Here is a 26369-nt window from a genome sequence, read left to right on the forward strand (position 1 = left end):
CAGTTGGCATCAAGGACACTGCTCTTATTTGGTCTTATTCTTACCTATTGAAAAGATACTCGGTCACCATAGGTAACTACTCATCGTCTACACATTACCTGAGGTTCAATTTTAGGTCCAATTTTAATTTCTATATATTTGCTCCCACTCGGTCAAATCACCGTCTCTTGTCATTACTACGCAGACGACACACAGATATACCTTCCTCTAAGACCCGATGACCCAAGAAGCCTAGCTGCTGTTTTAGACTGTGTTAATGGAATCAACTGGTTGATTCGCACAACATTTTCTTCCACTCAGTAACTCAAAATCAGAAATCATATTAGTCAGTCCCTCAAAAGTGGCCTTGGTCCCTTCTCTGCCAACATAAAGTCCCCTGTCATAAATTTGGGAGTACCATTTGACTCAGATTTAAGCTTCAACTACAAATCAAAAAAGTTTTCCAGTCCTGTTTCCTACAAATAAGAAGCATCTCCAAAATTAAACCAATGCTCTCCCACTCTGACCAAGAAAAAGTCATTCATGCTTTCATCTTCTCAAGACGTGACTATTGTAACTCTCTCCTTTCTGGCATCAACCAAAAATCACTCTCTCATCTCCAACTAGTTCAGAAAGCAGCAGCTAGGCCTCTCACTGGTTTTAATGGACGACATCACATCACCCCAATGCTGGCTTCTCTCCATCGGTTCCCTGTTGGTTTTAGAATTGATTATACGATTTTACTGATCACTTTTAAAGCATATATCGATCTGGCCCCAAGCTATATAGCGGAAATGTTGACCCTATATAAGCCAGCTTGCAGCCTTAGATCCTCAGGTAGGGCCCTTGTGGCCATTCCAAAGTCGAGTCTTAAATCTAAAGGTGACCGTCGTGTTTTTTCCATCAGGGCCCCTCGGCTTTGGAACGACCTGCCTGAAGAGACGAGGCTCGCAGAACCAGTAATCTCTTTTAAATCACTTCTTAAAAAAACATTTTTATAGACTTGCTTTTATGTAATGTTGTCTTTTTATTGTTTTTATTGCTTTTTCTTTTTATTTAGTTTATTGATATGTTTTTTATTGTTTTCATCTATTGTAGTTTGAACTTAAAGTTTTACCTTAGTTTTGTTTGGCTTTCTGCTGTTATATTGCTTTATATCCTGCTTTTGCCTTGCTTTGTCTGTCAAAGCACTTTGTAAACTCTGTTTTTAAAGGTGCTTTATATATAAAGTTAGTATTCCTATCATTATTATTATTATTAGTAGTAGTAGTAAAAGTAGTAGTGGTAGTATTTAATTTTAAGATATCATTTGATTCTGTGTCACAGATGTCAGGAAATGCATGGTGATATTCTTTAGTTTTTGTACTATCCTTAAATCCCATGAAAAGAAAAAAATAACAATTTCTTGATCCCACTAATTATTATTACCTGTGTAGCCAAAGGCCTTTATTGTTATCCTAAGAAATACATGTAAATTAATGTAAATTTTCCCAGTGCAATGTTTTTTCATCACCATGAATGTGGACACTGCTGTGTATGTTGACTCATTTCCACATACACCGTCCTGCTGCTGTAAACACTCACTATGCACCAAATGTATTCATTAATTCAAGACTGAAAGAATTCTCCAACAAATGCACTATTTACCCCTGTCTGAGAAACATTTGCTGAACACTACAGTGCCCAACTGTTAGTTTAATTTTTGAAAAGATTTACATCTTTTACAAAATTGGAAAGCATTGAGAAACAGACCAACACATTGTTGGTTTTGGTCTTTTCATGGGATTTGTTGATAAAATAAAAAAAAATTTAATAACACCAGCTTAATTCTTTAAGCAGGCTATCTGACTTTTATTTAGTTGTGATAAACTTTATTTCCTCCTAATTTTCAGTCACTTGATTTTGATTAAAATTGGATAAATGAGACAAAAAAACAAGACAAAAAGTGAAAAGATATATTTTGTACATATTCACTATTATTTAAGTTAAAAATCAGTAATTATCTCACATGTTAGCAGATTCAAAGTAATTTTCTCACATTAATTACTGTGCAGCCAAAGGGGACATTTGATGTCTGACCAGTGTCTTTGACAAATCTGTGGATATTTAAATATAAAGCTACACTGATTGTAACACACAGATATTGTTCTTCTATTTAGCAGTTACTCAGTTATTTTCCCAAACTTACAATCTTCAAAAATTACTCACAAAGCCAATATGATTATGCATGTACTGTACATGTATTGTGAGAACAAAGATACACAATTAATCACCTGGAGAGTCCTAGGAGTGTCAATGATAAGCAATGCCGTAGGGTGGTTCACACAGAAGGCTCGCGAGTGCTTCAAAAGGGCCCTCCCGATGTCAGCTTAAACAGATGGTAGAGGGATTGTGTTACATTAATGAAAGGTCCCTGCTTCACTTGAGGTATCTGTCTTCCTGACAGTTCATGTCCCTGTTGAGGACTTATCAAAGTTTCCCCATCATTTTTAAAGAAGTTTCATGTCACCTCCATTGCCAAGAGCACTCATTTTTAACATCCTCAAGGCCAGTCGAATGGGTGCGGGGTGATTATGACACTTTAACCCCTCAAGGGAGACAGCAGCTCGATGGCCGCTGCATTAACACATACATGCTCAACATTTTCACACACGCCCACGCATGCACAGATGAAAATCTCTTAAATGAGCAACATGATGTAACATAACTTGGGGAGCAGCTTATATTCTGTCCACTATCCATTTTCTGGTTCATTTTCACTTTGTTTTTCACTTTCCTGGCAGCTACAGTTGTGAAATGATTGCGGAAATCTGCTTTATGTAACTTTAAAAAAAAAGCCTTGATTTAAATCAAAGTAATGTGTTTGGACTGTACAAAACCCACCAGAGGCAGGAAATTTCATCTGTGCACAGGAGGTGATTTATGTATTAGGAAACAAGGTGGAGAACTAACTGGGCGCTATTTTACCGCTAGAAGACATGCTGCTACCCACTAGCGGTGGCTTCATGGTGTGCCAAAATAGTGGGATGTACTGTATATGATTGACATGTTCTCTTTATTGCCTGAATATAAAGATGAACCCTTTTTGCATATAAGGCACTGGGGAAAGGATTGCCTACTGCATTGCAGCCTCATAGCACCCAAAGAAACGTTCCCACTATTAATTCAGTACTGCTGCCTATCTGAAATTACAGAGTCTAAAAGGCCCAGACTCACCAAGCCGACATCAAACAACCAGCAGCGACGATGGCCACCAGTTGCGTCGCCTCACGTCGCCTTTGTCTTGGCGGACAAGTTGCACTCGAACACACCGCAAAGACTACAGCCAACGGCCAACAACCACGTACGTTCTGCGCCTGCGTGAGATGAAATAACTCTCCACACCAGCAGGTTGCGGTAGTTCGTATTCGTCATTCAGAAAGGGAAACCGGAAGACCGAGGACTGCAGATATACAAGCCGTTGTTATGATACGTACATGAAACAAAGCGGCGTTTACCATCCATTTTCACACCGCTCTCACTCACATCTTAGCTTCATTCCAGATGGCCACGTCGTTGTGTAAATATCCATGTATTGGAATGATCAGAAGAGATGAATAATGAGAAGAGCCTTCTATGTGTGCCGTCTTGACTTTACTCGTTGGATTGATTTCCTCACATCCGTTTCTCTTCTCATGCACTGATTCGTTTAAGCTGAACCACCAATCAGAGTGATTTCTTTCACCGACGGCCTCCGCCGAAAAAACTCTAACACGGGCTGACTAGAGCCGAAAAAACCTGGGTCAACAGATGCTCACCGACGGCCCCAAACTGTCCGACAGCCGACCGTCGGCTTGGTGTGTCAGGGCCTTAAGACTGCCTAGAAGAAAATAACATTGATCACATGTTTTGGCTCTTTTTGTTCTTGCGTTGCACATGTGGTGTTGTGTTTTGTAGCTATTTGCTCTTTTGCTGGATTTTTTCATCTGCAGTTGATGGTTGGAAGTTTAAAGTTACAAGGATACATCAGGGATCTGGTGGTCAACTGAGTGTGATTTGTTTATTCATGCTGTCATGTTTGGAGCAGGCCTAGACGTTTGTCCCACAGCAGACTGCCAGCTGCAGAGCGTTGCTTTCAACTGCTGCTGTGTATGTAGATCAGTAATGTATTATTAGGCTGCTGACAAAATGCACTTGTAAAATCAGCCAAGTACTGGCTGTTGCTTTGTTTGGATTCTGACATTGCCAAGTATGTGCAAAAATACATCAGATCGTGTGTGAATACAGAATAGAAATGGACATGTATCATAATCTAAAATACATTTGTCTTTTTATAATACAAACACATTACATTTCCTGGAGAGGATAAGAACAGCAACCTCTACATATACTGTACATCACCTGAAGCACACGGCCTGCACAAGCTTTTAAAACACAACACTCTACTTCTTTGTGTAATGGCTCTCTCACTGGACAGGAAATGTAGCTACTGACAAGCTGAAAAGATGTAATCATGATGCCATATGTGATAAACAAGCACGTACATTTTTTGCTCTACTCCAATGTGCACAAGCCTTGAGGGTGCATTCAGGGGATGCTACAGGAAATTCAACAATGATGCTGATCTTTCCCTAACCTTAACCAGATGTTTCACCTATGTAACCTTAACCGTATCGTAGTGCCATGGGGGTAGATATTGTAGAAATAATCAAGTTAAAACGCTGTTTAAAAACATTGGCATTGAACTTAATTAATTGTAGAATAACTATTAATTTTATCCACATTTTAAAAATAGGGTAAATGTTCTGCCCAAGAAAGAGAGCAAGTGAAGGCAAATAGCAGACCAGCGTTGGAGAAGACATTTGCATTTGTAAAACAGGCTTGCTGTATAATTCTTTAGAATGATTTTGGTAGTACTTGTCCAGAGGTCAATCATATTGTATCATGTTGTAATTTCCAGCTTATTTTTTGTGCCAGTTCTATTTGTTTCCTGTAGAGACAAAGAGGTAAAGAACCAAAAACTACTGAGCAGACTTCAGAGAAATGTGATGAAAAGTTAGTTAATGGGCCAAAACTCCTAAACCTCGAGGGATTAAAGTAGCATTTGAAGGAATCCATTGGTACCAACCATGTCATACTAGCTTGTCACGAAGGAGACATGTCCACTTTATGATAATCACATGCAGTTTGGGGCAAGTCATAGTCAAGTCAGCACACTGACACACTGACAGCTGTTGTTGCCTGTTGTGCTTGAGTTTGCCATATTGTGATTAGAGCATATTTTTTTATGCTAAATGCAGTACCTGTGAGGGTTTCTGGACAATATTTGTCATTGTTTTGTGTTGCTAATTGATTTCTAATAATAAATATATACATACATTTGCATAAAGCAAGCATATTTGCCCATTCCCATGTAGGGATGTCACGATACCAGAAATTCAGTAGTCGATACCAATACCAGTGCATTTCCACGATCGTCGATACCCAATTCCATACCACGGTACAAAAGAACCCAACAATAACAATAAATCCCATGTAATTCAACACCCACTCTTTTATTAAAAACATTTGAACATTACAAAAAACAGAGGCATGTAGCCTTTAAGTAATAAATAAAAAGAATTGATCCATTTCGTTCATTTTGGCGTATCAGCGGCATGTTATCAATTGATAGTCAGATGACAGACGCTACATACTGACCATGAATGCATCTGGTCTGTCAGCTCAGAGTAGCAGGTGTCACACACGGGACGAGAGAGTTGACAGACCGCGAAATGGCAGAGGATTTGTTGTCGAAGTGAAAAGCAAACGCACCTATTTGGCAATATTTCACGTTTAATCTCAGGGAACCATAACGTTAATGAAGTAATCGCCGCGAGGCGGACGGAGCTGTCACAGCCAGTGTGCACGGAGCAGCGGCGCCAGGTAGACCAGCGCAGCAGAGCCCCGCAGCAAAAGCGCTACCGGAGAGACCAGACACACCGCCACCCGACGGTAAAGATTAGAGTCAGCGCTCTGCACATATTGACCGTCATCTTTCTTGTAAAATGTCCGGTGTAATCAGTAACACCGGTGTTGTCACATGTTTATTAACCGGTGGGACATTTTCTTCACCGTCACATCACTACCAATGACCGTCACGAGTACCGTCACGTTTTTAGAATTTGGGCATCGACTTGGTACCGAAGTATCGGTTCTCGTGACATCCCTACTCCCATGTTGATAAGAGTATTAAATACTTGACAGATCTCCGTTTAAGGTAAATTTTGAACAGATAAAAAACAGAACCTAAAATAGGTGCTGAATTATTTCACTTATTTGACATAATGAATAAAATATTTAAACTAGGGTTTAAAAAGGGATTAAAATATTTAATCGCGGTGAACTATGGACAATCATGCAATTTATAGAGATTAAATATTTTAATCAACTGACAGCTCTGGTTTATATGTTTTATTCATTATGTCAAATAAGTGAAATAATTCAGCACCCATTTTAGGTTCATAATACAGCTACTTCCTGAATGGTTTGGTGCATGATAATTAGGAGATTTGGAAGTATAACATTTTTTTGCTTTTTCATAAATACTGTTGAAGGACAGACATCGTTAAGCAAGTGTCGGCAATGTGTGCAGGGAAAGAGAGCGCTGTAAAGGAAGTGTTCACTGTTGCAGAATGTCCTTCTCACCCCAGTGAATCATTGACTTCTGAATCAAGGGAGGGTAACCCTGCCCTTTCCACATTCCATCTCCCAACACTAACACGCACCACTGACACATGTCATACCTTGGTCACCTGGGAGGACAGGGGAGAGGAGAACACGGAGAAACATCGTCCGGGTGATAAACTGGGGCGGCTTTACATGGCAATCCTTGCTTTACAGGATAGTCATCACAGACTGACCCCCTAGAGAACCTCAGTGAGAGCATGCTGACAGGCTGCAAAGCCATGACAAGCCTATAGAGGGGAACAAACCTAAAGCCACTCTCACAGTGAGACAGAGAGAAAAAAAAACTGATATGATGGGATTTCTGTCTCTGAAATGTTGGGTCGACAGTGGTTAAGAAATGAATCCCCGCTGTGAAAAGGTTATCATTAAAAGGTCATCCGTTTTATCCCCCTCTGTTGCCTTCAAAGTCTTGTGTCTTAGTGAGACACACACATAAACACACAAATACACATAAACACAGCTTGAAATGTGTGAAAGTCTCTCTCTGAGAGAACAAACACGACTAAGGAAGTTGAGTTCAGCAGGACAGAACCTGAAACCTTTGTCCATAACATACTCACAAATAGGACTTGAAATTAACACCCGCCAACCTGCCAAATGGATCCAGGAGAACGCATCACTGCATCTGTCTGAAGTGGTTTTAAGCCACAACTCTCCCAGGCCTAATCCTCCAATTCCTATGAACACCATGTCGTGATGTGTATTACAACCTCTGGCTTGCTGTGACGCTGCGTCTCTGTGGCTGTGTGGACGGTGGTAGAATGACAACAACTGCACAAGATTTCAGTAACAGTGTTTTAACCAGTGAGCTACTAGCCCAGATTATGACGACCCTTATCTAGCCAGGTGATGCAGATTATTTGGAGATATTTGACTGCGGGAAAGGAGGACGAGGAGGAGAAGAATCTATAGGCTGGTGATAAAAATATACACAATGCAATTTAATGTCAAACATGTAATCTGGTCTACTAATTATGTTAAAATTAACAAAAAATAGACACTTAAAGAGCTAAAACAACTTTCTGCATATTGAAACTGCAACAAAAATGAAATTATCATGTGTCTTGCTGGGTTAGGGGTTGTGCTTTGTTGTTGTCATTGACCAACCAGGTACCGCAAACACCAATACATTATTTATTTATGTGATGAAGTTATCGACTGTTACTATCAAATCACTATAAGCACCATAGATGTGGGTCGGTAGGGGCCTACTACACCTACTATGCTGTAAAAGTGGAAGTGAAACTTAAAAGCAACACGTTCTAAAATGTTGTTAAATTGAATGACATGTCACTTTTTGAACACAAATAAAAAGGCTTATTTAAGTTTAGGCAACAAAGCTACAACTTCTGTAGGTTTAGGCAAAAAAAAAAAACATTGTGTTTTCGGTTAAAATAACTATGAACACAAAGACAACTACACATTGTTGGTTCCACACGGGATGCAAACTCCGATCTCCTGTGTTTTAACCAGCGCCTGACTTCCGCTTCTGCTCCTGTCATAATTTCTACAGTCGCTAGAGGTCACTGTTGTGTTCTTTTATAGCTTATTTTGATAATATACCATGTGAATAGATGATACAACTTTATCGTGGGTGTAGTAGGCCCCTATTGACCCACATCTATGTGGTTTATAGCGACTGATACTCGTATACTCGTTACAAATAACAGGTCCCAATAAAACCATTTCTGAATGAGCTTAGGAACACTGATATACTCAACAACAGTGTCACTTCAGATACGTTAGAGAAAATATGAGAGCCATAATTTAAGGGTGAGGAGTGTCTCTAGCTTGGGAAATAGTAGTAATTTGTTTTCACATGAATGGCAATGTTCCCTAACATGGGACCAATAAAGTGTGCAACAAGTGATGAGACAACAGAGCCATGCTCATAGCACAGCTGTGCAACCAACCATTTCAATCACAGTGGTTACAAATCAGGAAAAGATGACATTCCATAAACAAGAGTTTTCTATACTGTCTCTCATTCCACAAAGCAGCTATGTATGCAGAGTAGGTAGAGGAGGACTTGGATTATAATGGAGGGTGTTAATGATGCTGATGCCAGCATCAGTGATGTCCACCCACATGCAGACAACAGGTGGCACAACAGTTCATCAGAATATCATCTTTGCTCAACAATATTCTCTCTTTATTGAAGAGTCTCTGTTATTTAAAAAGGACGGTGCAAAAATGGTCATATGAGAAATAATATGATAATGGTCTTTAAGTTAAAGACATTATATGGTTGTCATTGATTTTACCTGCTCAAATACCACTCATTGTAATCAAAGTCCAACTGAAATTTGCAAATTTTTTTTCTGCTACAGCTTATATATCTGCTCTGTTAATCATATATCCTGTGTTTTGCACTGTTTTTGTGAAGAAAAAAAAATCTGAAACCACGAGAGAAAAATACACATTTTATATTTCTGGTTTCATAATGATGCCCCCTATTGTTGCATTAATCTGTCAGAAGAAAAAGCAATAATAATCCTTTTATAATAGACAGATGGTCGCACTGACGACTACTACTACCGACGGCTTTGAGACACCATACCACCCCCTTCCCCTTTGCAAAGATTTTTTTTTTCTTTTTCTGTGGTAAATGCCTCCCGGTGGCAGTTATCAAGAAGATTGTTTTAAAATGAATTGTAATATGAACATGCTTTGGCTATCATCAGTCCATTCACATCGCATGACTTCACCTGCCCTAACCCCTATCGCTTTATTTGCATTCAAAGCTACACAGACAGCCGCTCAGCCACAGTGAGTTGGTGAATGTAATTTGTGTCTTAAATTAGTTGTTTCAACTGCTTGTCACATTGTATGTATAGTGGCCCTATTGCACTTCATCAGGGAAATCATGCAGCTTAGAGAAGGGGTGGATCGGTCAGTCGCAGAGTTTTCCCAGTGGGCTGGAGGGTTCGTGTGCCTTCAAGAACAGCGCCAGCTGTTTCGTAGCCCTGCATTAGATGTGTTGTACTATTTCAGTCAGTTGGGAATACAGTATCAGCATGCAACATGTATACATGTATACAACATGCATGCTTAAGCAAATAATGTAAACAATAGTCTTTAATTGAGAGGATCAGTCTAGAATCTAAAACATCAGTGCTTACTAGGGTTAGGCGACAGATGGCTGACAGATAATATCATGATAATGCCTGATAATGCCTGATAATGGCTATGCCGCGACATACAGTACGATATATATCTCGATATTTGCATATTTTCTCTTAAATAACATCTGTTTGATTTGTGTGATCAGACCAGCGTGATCATTCTAGTTAAATAATCTGAATTTAGAGGAAACACAGCTCGTATATGAGATTTTAAAGGGCTTTAATATTGAAATTCCACATCAGAATGTCCTGATATTGTCCGAGTGACACTCTGAGGTTGTCTGCTATTATTTTGAAGTGAAATTGTTCTGTGGAACAGGAAGTTTCTCATTTACACTCTGAGGTGGTGTACTGTCATTTTGAAATTGGATTGGTCTATGTAAATGTATTCTTTATTATTAAGTTTGACTAATTATTCACATAATCGAAAATCATTTTATTTATTATTTCATATTTATTAATTATGTTTGATTTATGTATCTATATTTTATTCATTTATTTATTTAATATTGACAGACTGGCTGAATGACTTATTGAATGAATGGGAAATTGACAATCAAGTTCACCAGAAGGTCACTTTTTGAAGTCAGTTCTTACACATTCTTACCGCCTTGTACATGTACCGCAAAACAATGTGGGGGCTAGTTTGAGTCTCTTTCTAAGTGGAGTCTGACATCTTCTATTACTGTTTTCAAACTCAACGCGTACAAGCTCAATTTGGCGTTTCACTTCTTTTGCTCTCCAGGACTCTTTCCCTGTTTCCCTCCAGATACAAAAACACACATCTGATACGTCACACACACTCGCCCACTTCTTTTTGTGTCTGTGAGAGAGAGTCATAGGAGAGACCGCAAGAAGCCAAATGTCAAAGCGAGTTTCATGACGGCAGTTTAAGAAAATCACGTGACAATTTGTACTCAATGTTTGCGACTTCGTCATGTACTACATCCCACGTAGAATAAGCCGCAATACATTGAGTATATTTGATATATTGCCCACCCCTAGTACTAAGTTACAGTTGCTACGTCTGTCAAGCTTTCCGATATAGAACTTCACATGTGCATTTTACAGTGAAAATGATGGCATATTTACCACTCAAAATTTGCTATAATGTATTTTAACAATGGGTCCTTCATTTCAATAGTATATCATCTATTTTGCTGGCTATAATGACAACTGTTGCAGGCAGATTTTGTAGCTGCTGCTAACATAACTCTGTGAGCTGGTTGAAAACCCCGTCTCCAACTGAATTTTTCAAAGTCTCCAGCTGACGTGTTTGAAATGAGAAACCTGCAACCTGGGGTCTTAAATATGTATTGGATGGCTTTATACATGATATGCTAATTCAGTGTTGTGTAATGATGCAAAAAAAAAAAACCTGAGGCCAAAGCTTACACGTTCCAGTCAAAAAGTCAGCGTCCTCCATCAGTTAATGATCCATGCAGAAGACATGGAAATACAAGAGCATAAATGTTCCTGTATTGTAGGGTGATGTTAGTTAATATTATAGTACAGTATTGTAATCTTTCAATTTTACATTAGAAAAAGGTTTTGAAGATGAAGACTAGGGCTGCAACTGCTATTTTCATTGTTGATTTATTATGATTACTCTCTCTGAACAGTTCGTGGCATCTAGGACTGATGTTGCAGTTGATGTGTTCTTCTAATGTAACCTGTACCTTTATGCATTTGACACTAGTACTGTGTTGTTGCTGTTGTTGTTTGCTCCCCTTTGAATTATGTTCATATAACCACATTGTATTGACCTGCATCTCAATACATAATAATTCATAACCAGCAATGAGAACTATGATTGTAAAGCAGCGTAGGTCCCAATATGCGATGTACGGTACTGTAATGATGCATCTAGGGTTTTGACACAAACATTTACCAGCAGAAAAAAAGGGTCTTTTAAGTCAGGTGATGCTCGAATGTCAAATATGGATTTCACGCTGGCACAGCATGCCAGGCAATAACGTGCAGCAATTCTGTGTTTCCTGGCAGCACATCACTTGTGAACCAATACACCCCTCTAAAACGGCAAAACATCCTCCGAAATGTTTCTAAAGAATGCAGCACGCTGAGTCACTAGATGGCCAACCATTTGGGTCCAGATATGTAATCTTGACAAACACACACTCACACACTCACACAATAATGAGCGGTTTTAGGTGCATGACATCTGATTCTAAAGGCATGAATGTTTTCCTCATATTCTGGAGTTTCAGCATTGCATTTAGCCCTCTATTCATCTGTCTGCTGGTAGAAAAGCTGTCCTACAGAGAGTGAAACTGAGATGACAACCCAATCAAATGTGTTTTTCCCTGCCTCGGATAGTGTCAGTGCCTCATGTTTTCCCAAATACGTTTTGACAAATGCATTTTATAGATGCATGTGTAGGCCTTTGCTGTGTCGAGGAATTGTCAACATGATTAAACTTGTTCTTCCCTCCAGTGTGGAAGCCAGTTATTGATGTGTAATTTAGAGGTCATGGCTTGTTTCAGTTGGTTTTCTTTATTGTGGGTAAATGTGTGGAACCCAGCGTCCCATGTGTTTGTTGTACAAATGAGACATAATTGGGTTGTTAATACATAGAGGCAGGAGTAAAAGGGACAAATGAGTTCACTGTAGTCGAGTATCATTTTGGGCCATCTGAGAGGAGGTGGTAAATGAGTCTCACTACCATGACTGTAATTACTACTGTGGTAACGAATATTGTGATGGTGGGCAGCCTTAACTGTGCATATGGAGTTGCTGCATGGGATCTGTCAGTTGTGTCTATGACTTTTCGTTTAACTTAAGAAGCTGGGAGCTCCCTGCTATTTTTGGTTTAAGATAATGTTGAAAAGTTCTCTTTTAATTAGGCCGCTGTGGCTCAGAGGGTAGAGCAGGTCGTCCACCAATCGGAAGGTCGGTGGTTCGATCCCCTGCTCCTCCGGTCACATGTCGATGTGTCCTTGAGCAAGACACTTCACCCCAAATTGCTGACAAAAGGCTCAGTCATCGGTGTGTGAATGAGGATTTAGATTAGATCCTGATGGGCAAAGTTAGCAGCTTGTATGGCAGCCTCTGCCATCAGTGTATGAATGTGTCTGTGAATGGGTGAAAGCTGACATGTAGTGTGTAGTGTAGTGGTCGCAAGACTAGAAAAGCGCTATATACTGTAAATGCAAGTCCATTTACCGTAATTAAACATATGCTTTAAGGCATTTCAAAGTTTTGTGTTATTCCCATTTTTGACATCAAGATTTTCATTTTTACTGCAAATGTGTATCGGTATCAGTCCTGAAAAACGTAGTAATTTTAAGACCAACCATGTTGTTTTTTCCTAAACTAAATGGTTTTGTTGCCTGAAACTAAGCACGTGTTTCGTTTAATTCACAACATTAAGCGTGGGTTTTATGTGAATGAAAAGTGATGCCAAGGGGTCTGACAAAGCATCAGTATGTGACGAGTTGGGATGAGAACGTGTTGGTTACCACCATGGTTATCAAGAGACATACTCGGGTCAGTCAGTCAGGCCTCTACCTGAGAGCAATCAGACTTCTTCGTGGTTCACTGCAGTGGAGAACAGTTCCTCCAAATTGCATCTTCTCTTCATCCAGCATCTAGTGTTAACAGCAGAGTTGCAAAATCACTTTCTTGAAATTACACAAAAAACATGCCCACTAACATCACAACTATCTTCGGTTATGTAAGAACCTTTTTTTTTTTGGCAACGAAACACTCATGCTGAGACTGTTGAATGTCTCTTGCTGTTCACATAAATTATAGAGAATGCCAGTTTGCATTTAGCAAAGCACAAATAATGTGTTTTATTCTCACTAAATATTCTGTATTTTGCGATGGATATAGCATTATATGTCTTTGGAAGCCTTTCTCGAACACATAGTTCACTGAACATCACCTATTTGCCTTTCTTCAAAGAACAAACTGGTGATTTAGTTTGAAAGAAGGTGCTCTTACCTTAAAGCACTGCGTCGTGTTCTTCAGCCTTCAGACCGGTGCTCTCACAGAAGGACAAGTCAATATACTGTAAATTTCAGTCTGTGGGTAGTAACCCAGGAGAAAACTGGAGAACATGCCTTTTACTTTTAATCACTTTAACCAGGTGCAGGGACTAAAGTGCAACACACACTACATGTTGCACGCACCAGACGCACCAGCTCCTACATTAACACACAGATTTCAACCAAAGTTATGACAGTTGGTTATTTCACTTGAGAGATCGTTTCAATCACAAATGTAATGACTAGTGATGATAATTTCGATTTTTGTTCTGACCGATAGCCGACCCTCATTAACCGATCATTAACCATTAACCAACAAGATTAGTACCTTTTCATGCAGGGGTGCTGTGGTTCTACTGCCTAACAAGCCGCCCAGCTGCAACGATAAGCCGATGCACAAACAGGTTAAATCCATCATTTATTGCCAGCTGCAGTGTATACGCAAACAGCAATACACCTGTCCTGGTGAGTTAGCAGCCACAATGTTGCGTGCATTGTCGTGGACACATGCAGCAATAAGTCTCCTGGTTTAGCTGCGATATTGTCAGATTTGTGTCTGCCTGGCATAACATTACTCTGTCAGGGTTTCCACCAGTGTATTGCAAGCTTGGTGGAGTATGAAGTTAGCAGTAACATTACAGCTGTGAACTTAGCAGTGCAGTGTGTGTACAGTTTAGGCTTTTTGTCTGTGAATAAATGATACAATTCCTCAAGCCCAAAGCCAGGTTCCTTTATCTTGCTTGCCACCCTCTGATTAAAGTAAAGGGGGTTAACCTCGAAGACAGTAACAACTTTGACTTAGGCCAACTAGCTATTTTCATTTATGTGACAAGCCACTCCACTGAGTTTAATATAAATCAATATATTTTTTAACTGTTTAACTCTAAACTCGGTAAATAAAATAAAATAATAGCAAATATGATTAAAAAAAGTAATTTTTACAAAATGGTCGCTATATCCTGACGTTAGTGCATAACACAGGTTATCTGAAAAAAAATATTGTGCCTCTGCGTCTTATACCAAGAGAAAATACCAAGCACCGCTCACCAGCCAGAGCACAGCCAATAGGAACGCTCTCTCTCTCTGAAATGACCTATGATTGGTCAAAGTCTCCCATCAAGGGCTAGTTTTTTTTAAAGCCTGAAAACAGAGCCATGAGGAGGTGCAGAAGTCTAGTTTTCTATCAGAACACTTACAATTACAATATGCTGAAAGGTTATTATGGAATTTTTGCCCAATGATGCCAAAAAAATGTCTGCCTACTGAAGCTTTAACGGCTAAACGGTTAATTATTGGCATCCCCAGTGATGACAGTTTTGGGGTTTGTGTGCTTATACAGTATTGCCAGTTCACTGCCAATCAAATCTGAGTTTTTGAGAGATAAAAACCTTAATAAATCATAAGGGGCTTTAACATTAAAAAAAATGTCAAAGTGTACAATATTGGTATTAGTCCTTGCCCCAAATAAAGTCAAAATAAATAATAAAAACTGCTCCTTCTCAAGTTTTTTTCTTGGGCTACTACCCACAAACTGTGACCTCTTTTGCTCATTTAAACCTTACAAATTATATATTATTGACATTATTAACATTTCCAATACTGTTGTGGATTGCTTACTATCTTTCCTACTGTCCAGGTAGCTGTTGGTTTCCCACCTATCTCAGTGAAGTATTCAAATTGACTTGCAGAGACATTAAACTTGCTAGAATTAAGTAATCTATAAATACATTATATGGACAGTAACACAATTGTAAATGCAGACTCACCAGCACATACTTTCACCAGTAGTCAGCAATATTACTGCTGGTTAGCAATATGGCCATAAGTGTCATTTATAGTGTATTAACTCCTACATATGTGTGTGTGTTTCAGCTCATGTGCTAACCTCACTAAGAAACTAGCAGCCCAATGACAAACGTACCTCAGAGTCTTTTCAATGGGTGACTGAGCCTGTGATCGAATGCATGGACTTGTGCTCCAGAGCCATCAGCGGCAGACGTGATAAATGAACATGTGTGGGAAGGGGAGGGGAGATGTGAAGAGAGAGAGAGAGAGAGAGTTGGCGCTGTAGCCCCTCTGGTTTTGGCGCAGGGGCCTACCTCGCGATTCTTAATGACTCAGTGGCGTTGATCTGTGAAGGAAAGAGAAAATGGGCCATTTAGGGAGAGAAACAGTCAACCTGCTGTGTCTTGTCCATTGTCTGGGATTTAAGTGAGAAAATCAATTTGTCATGACACTTTGCCGATAAAAGTAATTCCCCCGTTCTCTCTCCCTTGCCCCCATCTGATATGCACACTAGGCATAGCACCAAGAAGCGGGTTATTGGAATGATTGCTTACACACTTCAGACACTTCGCGACCTGTTTTTCCATATTTGGACAGACTAATGCCCATATTCTCAGTAACACACACTCACATTGCCCAAACACATTTTGCAGATAAAATATGTGTTGGCTTGTAAGTTTAGGGTCAGGGACATGTAACCACGGGAGGAAGGAAGTGTTCGTATAAGAGAAAGTAGAATCGGGCAATGTGTATCAACTCTAACAGTCCAGGGCACCATGTGTCATGAAAATGCGCCACATGACACTTGTGTCTCCCCATAGTACTTGAGAGAGGAGGGAATTTATTATCAGGCAAGAGATCCAGTCATGATGGCCAGCCTGACAAAGTTTTCCCCAGGTTCAATCAATCACACGTGTCCTCTGTGAAGAGGCACCACCACAAGGGGCCCTCGGAGGCTTTGCCAGCAGATTATTCACAGCCAAGTCTCATTTCTGCAGCTGCACCGGTACAAGATGGAATGATGAAGTAAGGGGGGATGAGGGAGTGATAGGTGAGAGGTAGGCAAAAATGAAATGATGGAGAGGTTGAGAGGAGAGAAAGGAAGAAAGAGAAGGGATATGCTGAGAGTGAGCAGGAATAAGGGCAATGAGAGGTAAAAGAGGAAGAAAGGAAACAAATCATTGGGGACAGAAATAGCAATGAAACAGTGGAATGAGAAAGGAAGAAAAATAAAAAAAGAACATATAGGATGGGAGTATAGCATGTGAATTTTCAGGCATTATTGGCATATAGTTTCTGTCCTCTAAGAAAAATTTTTTCATATGCAAATATTTTAGTAGCATTTCTCAATGTCCTCATTCCAGTTTATGTATGGGTGTGTAATACAGCTTATTAACATAATCCTCATTTTGTTGAGTTATGACTTCATTGCTGCAGCAGATCACTCACTAAAGGAGAACTAACAAATACTCGTTCATTCATTCTTCACCGTGTGCAAAAGCATTGCACCAAAACTGCTAACTGGGTTCAACCACCTGATATAAATGCTGCTGACTGATGTGCTCATATTTCCCAGTTTATTTTGCTTAATTTATGTTGTGCCCCATTGAGTATTAATGTGAGGTTATATTATATGCCGTTATGACTACATGTCACTTGCCAAGAGGAAATAAATTGGACTAAGTACTACATAATTACCTGGTGCTTTTAGAAGATAGGTATAAGTACTTACACATTTAAGTTTAACATTATTTATGTTAAAAAAAGGACTTGGGATGCACTGGATCAGGTATCTGTGACAATGACGCCGATCTATTCAGTTCACTTCTATGTTTATATACATTATAGACTGGAATTTTAATTCCTGTTTAAGTTTTGACTAATTTGTTGCTGCATTAAAACAGGTTATTGAGGTTTTAACAGGTTCCTGTTAATTTGAAGAATTTTACCAAGTTGCTAATGTATGTACTTATATTAATAATAGATAACAATTCAGTAAATATATGCAGTATATATCAGTATATCTATGTATTTATTTGTTACATTTTGCTTTACAAAGTTAAGAAAGCAATGTTTAATTCAAGGCTGATGTTGTCTTACACATAAAAGTATGATCCCAGTCACTTCCACACAGTGAGGCATACAGCTTATTAATTAAACACAGGTATCAGGACTGAAAATGTTGTATCGGTGCATCCCTAAAAAAGACACAGGACTATTATTTATTATTATTTATTTATTTTTTGTTCTTTTTTTTGCATTTCAAATGAGTCTTTCTTTAAGTTAATATAATGAAATAAGGCATCTTCTAAGTAATACATTTTTCTGTTATAATCTGTCTGGATGCAGATTAGTTTTTTCTACTTAATAAAATCTTACATTTCTTCACCTAACTCCAAGACAAGTAAGCAAAACATGCCAGCATTTTAAACCCTTTTATTGAATGTCATGAAGAGTTTAAGGATGGATTTCACAACCGAGGCTTTGGCTTCTCAGCTCTCAGAAATGGTGCACTGATGATGATGATGATCCTGTATTGATGTAGTGGCACTATCCTGCTTTTATCACAGTGATGATAACAGTCCTATCTGTTCATTACCAAAGCCTTGGGGGTGGGAGATTGCTGCCCAAACTGCCACAAGTGCATGACACAATATCTCACTGTTATCAATCTCTCCACTCTCATGTCAAGACTGACAAGCACTGGTTTGCACCAGATAACACATTATGCATGAACATTGACACATGCAGCTATGAGAAAATGGACACACTTTTCTGTCTCCAGAAGATAAGAAGAAACCGGTACCAATTATGGCTCCTGGAACCACAATTTCCTATTGTCTGTTGTAGGCCCTGCTGTCAAGTCTACGCTTGCTTTTAAAAACAGGGAACACAACAGTGTCTCCCAAGAGAGCCCTTCTTTGTTAATCCCTATTAACCTCTCCAGTGAGCGGGGCGCAGGTTCACAGTCTTGGCCACTTAAGTTTGAGCATGACCTTACTTTGTGCTTACAACTGTCTAATGTGTCTGCCACGGCTTGGCTGCTCTCCAGCTCAGGTTCTCATTCGCCCACCCCGTAGCGTGTGCAAATGGGAGAGGGAGGGCATGACCAGGTACTTTAGAAACTTTGTCTACTTTCAGGAGGTTACATATGTTGAGGATGAGGAACAATGAACATGTAGAAAACCTTTATATTATTAATAGTGCTAAATCCATGATCATCAGTTCTTAGTAATAGAGTGCAAAAGTACAAAACACTCAAATAACCTTCTGAAAATATGCCTTTATTTATTAGGCTTTATCATTTTTCCATGACAAAGGCAGCCCACAGTTAAAATTTGCTCATTGTGGTCTGGGAAGGCTATGAATGAATTTGCTTGGGACAGACATTTTCTTTATTAGGGCTGTCAATCGATTAAAGCATGTATCAATCAAAATTAATCTAGAAGCAACAATCCTAACATCTGTGAAAATGGAGATTATTACCAAAAATTATACCATTTTATGTTCAATTTACCCCCAGCTTTTATTTTCTCAACATTGACTCACCTATGTCATAACTTTTCATTAGATTTGTTCTGTACTTTCCACTCCGTTTTCTATCATTAATTCACTTTCTGGTCTGGTTCCTAACAGACTAAAAGAAGAATAATGCTGCACTTTACAAACAGACCTCAAAGTACTCAGAAAGAGTCTCCGTCTCTGCACCGTCTCTCTTTTTGACAAGCAGAGCCACACAATACCGTTTTACTCCACTGCCACTCTAACTAGTAGTTAAGGATATGAGCTGTTGACATTTAGCTAATGAGGCATTCAGATCGAGACAGCTGGAAGGTGTTTTAAATAGTTTAACACAATTGACTGATCCTAAGCAGTGCCTCTTTCCCTTAAAGGAATACTTCACCTCCGAAATGACCATTTGTATGTCAATTACTCACCCCGTGTTACCTTGATTTCTTGAAGAAAACTTTTTTTCTTGCATGCCTCCACGGTGAATGAACAATCCAAAAACGGAGAAAAGTCTTGATGAATTTAAGTAAATGGGGGTCATTTTATCCTGTTACACTCTCACACAACTCGTGCAGTATAATTCAAGTCTCATTTATCCAGTAATATGCTCACTACTTCCCAAACATATGCATCCTCGCTAAAACCTTACTTACTTACACTTCCGCATAAACAGTTTCACGCTTGCGCAGGCGTGCTACTCGTTTAAGTGTTTTAAATAGTAACGTTTGTCCAACATAGCAACCAGGGCTGCATTTAATGATTATTTTTATAATCTATTAAATTCATTATTTAATTACATCGTTTGTTCTATAGAATGTAAATAGTGGAATTTTTAACACAATTTTCTAAAGCCTGAGGTTGAGGTAACATCTTTGGATAGCTTGTTTTGTCCAACCTACACTCAAAAACCCAAAGATATTCAATGTACAGTTGCATAAAATAAAAATAAAAACAGCAAATCCTTTCAACTTACATGCTGGAACTAAGGGATATTTATGCATTTTTCTTGAAAAATGACGTAAATTATGAATCAGTGATCAACTGACTGATAGTTTCAGCTTTAATAGTACCTAAGAGGCGGACTGACAAATATGGATTTAGCTATACACAATTTAAGTTAATCTTCTTTAAGGGATCATCAGTCTTTTTTCATAGTAAAAGCAAGCAGTGAGCTTTGTGCTTTTTTAGTTTTAGTTTTTGGTAAATGTCACTTTGTCTGGTTTATGCATGAGTATGCCTCGCACTTAAATTCACATTTGATTCAACAGGCCCTATTTGCACCACTCCCAGCTTTCAAGAGACTGGAAGGACCCCGGGGAGTTTGGTAAATAGGACTCTAGGAACTGGTGGTGTTCATTTCCCAGGAAATCTTGATGAAAAAGAGCATGAGTAATGTCCTCAGGGAGAAGATGAGGAGATTAAAAGAAAATAAAGTTGCTTCGCTGTTGAGCAGTGACTCACTGCAAAGTCATACTCCGAAGTCTGAAGTTACAAATCTCAAGGTGTGACACAATGCCAAGAAAATGTTGGTAAAAATCCCGCCATAATCAATTATGACAACCCAGTCTCACTCCCAACTCGTCAAGTACTGCCTCTTGGTAAGTAACTCTATTGGAAACCCAATATCGATCAACACAATGGCAATATCATTCGATCAGAGCAAGTGACATCGTATTGATAGTGTCAGAGTCCGCTAAGGTCAGGTTGTAGGGGTGGTAGATGGGTCAATCAAACACAGGACTTTCAACCAGGAGACCGCTGTTCGTGTGAAACTAAAAGTAACGTTGACTTATTTTGTGACGTCAGTCACGTGACTTGTTAGTATCGTCACGCGAGTCGTTAGCCAGTGAAATTGACGTCAGCCACAACTATTTTCTAAACCTAAATGGTTGTGTTGTCTAAACCTATCTTCCAGTGAAAACGGAAGTTTATTTTGAAAGGACACACTGCATGTATCAAGCTTATATTAACCAAGTGTCGGTACTTGATGAGTTGGGAGTGAAAATGTATTGATGAAAGCCATGCTCAGTAAACAAATTACTCCACTGTTCTTCCTGTCATCTAATGCATCTGTTCATTATATCCATTTGTGTTCTCAGTTACAGTGGCAGCGGGACCACGCAGGGTAACCCAGGTGTCCTTTTCCCAATCCCATCCTTCAGCTCTTCCAGGGACATTCCCATGCCAGATGGACTTTTGAAATCCATGCATCATGCTGTGAGTGCTCTCCAGGGTCTCCCAGATGAACATGCTTGGTATACCTCCACATGGAGATAACCAGATGCCTAAATCACCTTGACGCAAAGGAGCAGCGATTTAATTTCACCACGGATATCCCTGGGCGAAAATATCTCAGGTGAGAAGAAGCCTTCTGCTTTTAATTATGGATGCTGAAAAAGGACCTGCACAAGGACCCAGTAGACTCAAGACAACAAGGGGAAATCCAATACCCAACAGTGTCTCTACAGCCATGCTAGCGTTCTAACATAGTAATGTTTACCAGGTATAATGTTTATACCATGTTTACCATCTTAGCTTGCTAACATTGGCTAATTAGCAATAAACAAAATGTACAAGGCTGATGGGAATGGTATTAGTTATGCAGGGATTTGGTTAAAAACCAAAGTATTGGATTAATTAAAAGTTTGAGAATAAGTGAGGGGATCAACAAAGTGATTGAAATTTATCCTGAGAGGCTTTAATGTACAGTATATAGCATGTTTCATGGCAATCCCTCCAAGAGTTGTTGAGACATATCACTCAAAAGCACGAATGTCAATCTGTCAACTCATGGCGGCACTATAGGAAAAGTCAGGGATCAGCAAAGTCCTTAGGATTCAACTTGGATCATGGATGTCTGTACAAAATGTAATGGCAATTCATCCAATAGTTGTTGATATATTTATTTCAGTCTGAACTAAAGAGGACCGACAGACCAACATAACCATCACTGGAACCATGACCGTAGCTTAGCTAAACATGTAGCAAAGAGTAGAGAAGCAAAGAGACGAAACTCCGGTGCTTTTTTGCAACAGCCGCTAGATGGCGCTGCGAAGACACTGCCGCCATTTAGGACTGAAAACGCCAATGAGTCCATAGCCATGGATGTATAAAGAGACTATAAATCAGAGGATCATTTTTTAGATTTTCGAGGTAAATCAACTTCCCAGTACGAAGACTTAAATATTCCTCATTTAAATCATTATGTCCTAAAAGTTGTAAAATTAACTAATAGCTGAATCCAGAGTTATTTTCCTCGGCTTAATGAACGTGCATCAGACCCACGGGATTGCACCGCCCTGCACGATGATGCCTGGTAGTCACTTTCAGTCAGAAATGGCGGAAGCGTAGCTTTGCTGATGGGCGCTGATGTTGCAATGGAACGAACGATTGGCTTTCACTTCTTATCAATATATACGTTCTCTGCGTGTAGGTTGAGGCCTCTCTGTGGTGAATTTGCGTGTCCTTCCTGTCGCTGTGTGAGTTTCCTCTGGGTCATCTGGTTTCCTCCCACAGTTCAACACATACAGGTAAGGTAAATTACAAAGTTAAAATTGCCTGTTAGTGTAAATGTGATTGTAAATGTATTTTTCTGTGTGTGTGTTAGGCCTGTGATAGACTGGCAACCTGTCCAGCTTGTATATGAACCCTTGCCCAATGCATTCTGGGATTGGCTCCAGCTCCCTGCCATCCTGAACAAGGTAGGATGGATGATGGATGTGTAGAGGATGACAGTGGAAAAGGAAAAGCAGGCCAAGTTGAAAGTTGTAGTCTTTGGTAAGTTCATGTGTTGGTGGAATTGAATACAATCAAATGAAGTGAATTGGCTTCAACAATGTAGATTGCATGAAATAAAGGTTAGTGAGAATTAAATACATTATTTTTCAAGGAGACATGTGAAACATTGTCTGGGTCCAGCATTCCCAGTGTGAGAAATAGCTACTTTCCTCTGTTTTATATATCAGAGCTCAGAGGGTAGAGCAGATCGTCCACCAATCGGAAGGTCGGTGGTTCGATCCCCATGTCGATGTTTACTTGAGCAAGACACTTAACCCGAAAATGGTCCCGACCACCCGGCCATCGGTGTGTGAATGGGTATTTAGATTAGATCCTGATGGGCAAAGTTAGCACTTTGCATGTCCATTTACCATTATTTTTGAGGTTTTTATATAATTCTGTAGCTTCATAGTGGTGTTCCTTATGTATTCAAATTCGAACATTCAAATTTTGGTAAAAGTGCGTATGTTTTAGTGTCAAAATGCTATTTTCCCTTCAAGCCCTTCTAAAAACTGTTCCCCATGTGACCTGACGTAGGTTTCTGCATGATGACATTCTACATATACAGTATATATACATCCTTATAGTCAGTGTTTATTAACGTTACATACAGTAACTTAGATGACGGTCGGCATGCTCCCAGTTTGGAGAAGCAGACGGGAGTACCGGAAGCTAAGCGATGTACTTTTTTTTCTCATCCAGAATCCACCACCACAAAATCCAGAAAAAGTGTGTGGTGTTTGGTGAGGCACTGCTGATTTTCCTTTTACGCCAAGCCTGTAGAGGGGTTATGAGGAAACCCTCAAACTTTCAACCACCATCTGCTGATCCCAGATGTCCTGGAGGCGTGCTACACCATTTCCTTAATGGGATTTTAGAACCGAAATATAAACTCCATGTTTTCTACATTAATCTGTTGATAGAAAAAAAGATATATCAGATGGGAATAAAACAGAAGCCTATCATATAGAAGATAATCAGTTTGCCATTTTACAATGAAAGCAACCACCATAAAAGAGATACGTGCTGTATGCTTTGCATAAACTATCGGACTGTCAAAGTTAACGTCATAATAACCAGTTAACGCAAATTCATTTTAATGCCACTAATTTCTTTAACGCATTAACGCAATCGTGAAGGAGCCTAAATAACGCTTCAAACTTACGCTAAATTTTGGCGAGGAAAAACTGGCATGGACATTTTCAAAGGGGTCCGTTGACATCTGACCTCAAGATATGTGAATGAAAATGGGTTCTATGGGTACCTACGAGTCTCCCCTTTACAGACATGCCCACTTTATGATAATCACAATGCAGTTTGGGGCAAGTCATAGTCATCTCAGCACACTGACACACTGACAGCTGTTGTTGTCTGTTGGGCTTGAGTTTGCCATGTTATGATTTGAGCATATGTTTTATGCTAAATGCAGTACCTGTGAGGGTTTCTGGACAATATTTGTCATTGTTTTGTGTTGTTAACTGATTTCCAATAATAAATATAGACATACATTTGCTTAAAGAAAGCATATTGGCCCTCTCCACCTGTATCAAAAACTTGATAAATCTCCTTTTAAGGTACATTTTAAGCGGATAAAAAATGTGCGATTAATCACAATTTATCATGGACAATCATGCGATTAATGGAAATTAAATATTTAAGCCCTAATAAACTATAGACCAATTTTGAGGAAAGTCATGGTGGTAAAGAAAAGTCATAACAATAGTGACCATAACATGCTCCCATGTGCGGTTGAACGTACTGTTTGACAAAAGTGAATGTGGATAATTATTTGTAATTACTACTGTGAAGTGGTTATAGTAAAAGCTTGTAGTTGACTTGGATAAAGGCTTGCCTACACCTTACAATACAACAAAATCTGAGCTTCTCACCGCCTTCAAGTGAACAAAGATGAAAAAGAATTCATTAATTAGAATGTGCATAAATTGGTAGTCCCTGTAAATTAAAATTAATGTATGTTAAAAATGCCATTATTAATTTAAACTGTTCAAATAAGTTTTTGATTTGCAGTTATCCTTTATCTCTCTGATGTTCTGTTATACCGGATACTAATGGAATATTGATGACTCTGACCTATTTTTAAGACAAGCATAGAGGTTAAAACAAGTAAAGAGCACATTTGTGTTTATTCTGCTCCCTTGCTGTGCCGGGCCCGGACTGGTAATGTCTCTAACATCTTTACACCGATAGAATTGCCTTTGCTTCCAAGAATAATCAGCAGTGCTAGTAGTAAAGAGGTCATTGTCCTTTAATTTTTACCCCTGTAAATGGCCATTTAGAGAGCAATCATACCACTTTCATTTGTTCTTTTTTTTCACTGAGCTGCGACATGAAAAAGGGAATTAAAAAGAATTGCTCATGAGGTCAATTGAAGGAGCACACAAAAGATTCTTTTAAAAAATTGGGTTTCTGTCAAGACATGCATTGATTTGCTCAACATGTTTGATAAAGTCCTCATTCAAACCAAGCCCGGGACAGTAGCAACACATATTTCAATTTCCAGACAGCCTTACCCTTATTTAATGAATGTGAATGTGTATAAAAATTGTGTTGATGCAGTATAAAATGGTCGTTTTCTGCCAAGAAACATCCCTTGAGGAGAGGGGGCATTTAATAAATATTGTTACTGTAAAACAACACTATTGGGGCTCAGGAGTTTATATTGAGAGTAGTGAAAAATGACTGTTTTCCTGTATTACCTTTGCCTGTTTTCCTTTATTTATTTTCAATCCATTATTTGATTTCTCTTGTTGCTTTTAGTAAGGACTTAAATGAATGTCTTTGCAGCGTTATGGATGTGCTGTGCTGTATGCAGTAAATGTGGAGGAGGAGAGAATTTATACCGGAACCAAAGAAAAAAAAACGTGCAAATTACAAATGACTCAGAGGGTCAAAAACCATTCATTCCAAAAATGCTAAACAGAAACAGTAAAATCATGCAGTGTTGGTGTGTTTCCATCTTTGTGGGGTCTCTTTGTGAGGTGGTATAAAAAGGTCCTTTGGTTTAATAATGAGCACCTCCTGCTGGGGTCGAAAATACTCAAGTGTGCCACATAACTATAAGCAGGTCTCACATTACTAAAAAGTGGAAAGAGTTTAGCATTTTGGTAATATCAAAGATTGTAGTTCTGGGTTTTGGGAACTGATTGTGGTAACATGCACAGGGGTCTTCTGATGATGTTCATGTGGCTGCTGAGTGTTATGTTTACATGTCTTTATTAATTTTCTTTTATAAGAATCTTACATGTATGTGTTGCATGTATCTCCGTAGAACCATAATTCCCGCCTTATTTGGTTTACATCTTTTCATATGCGTCTTAAAAATGTGTGAAATCTCTCACTCTGTAGCAGCATGGAGGGAGATTTGTGCAGCAGAACCGGTTGAGAATCAGAAAAAGTGTAAATTTTGGGGTATAATGTGACCGGGCATTATCAATCCACTTGACGAGGGCACTTT

This window comes from Sebastes fasciatus, chromosome 3 (assembly GCF_043250625.1).
Source record: "Sebastes fasciatus isolate fSebFas1 chromosome 3, fSebFas1.pri, whole genome shotgun sequence".
In the NCBI taxonomy this organism is placed as follows: domain Eukaryota; kingdom Metazoa; phylum Chordata; class Actinopteri; order Perciformes; family Sebastidae; genus Sebastes; species Sebastes fasciatus.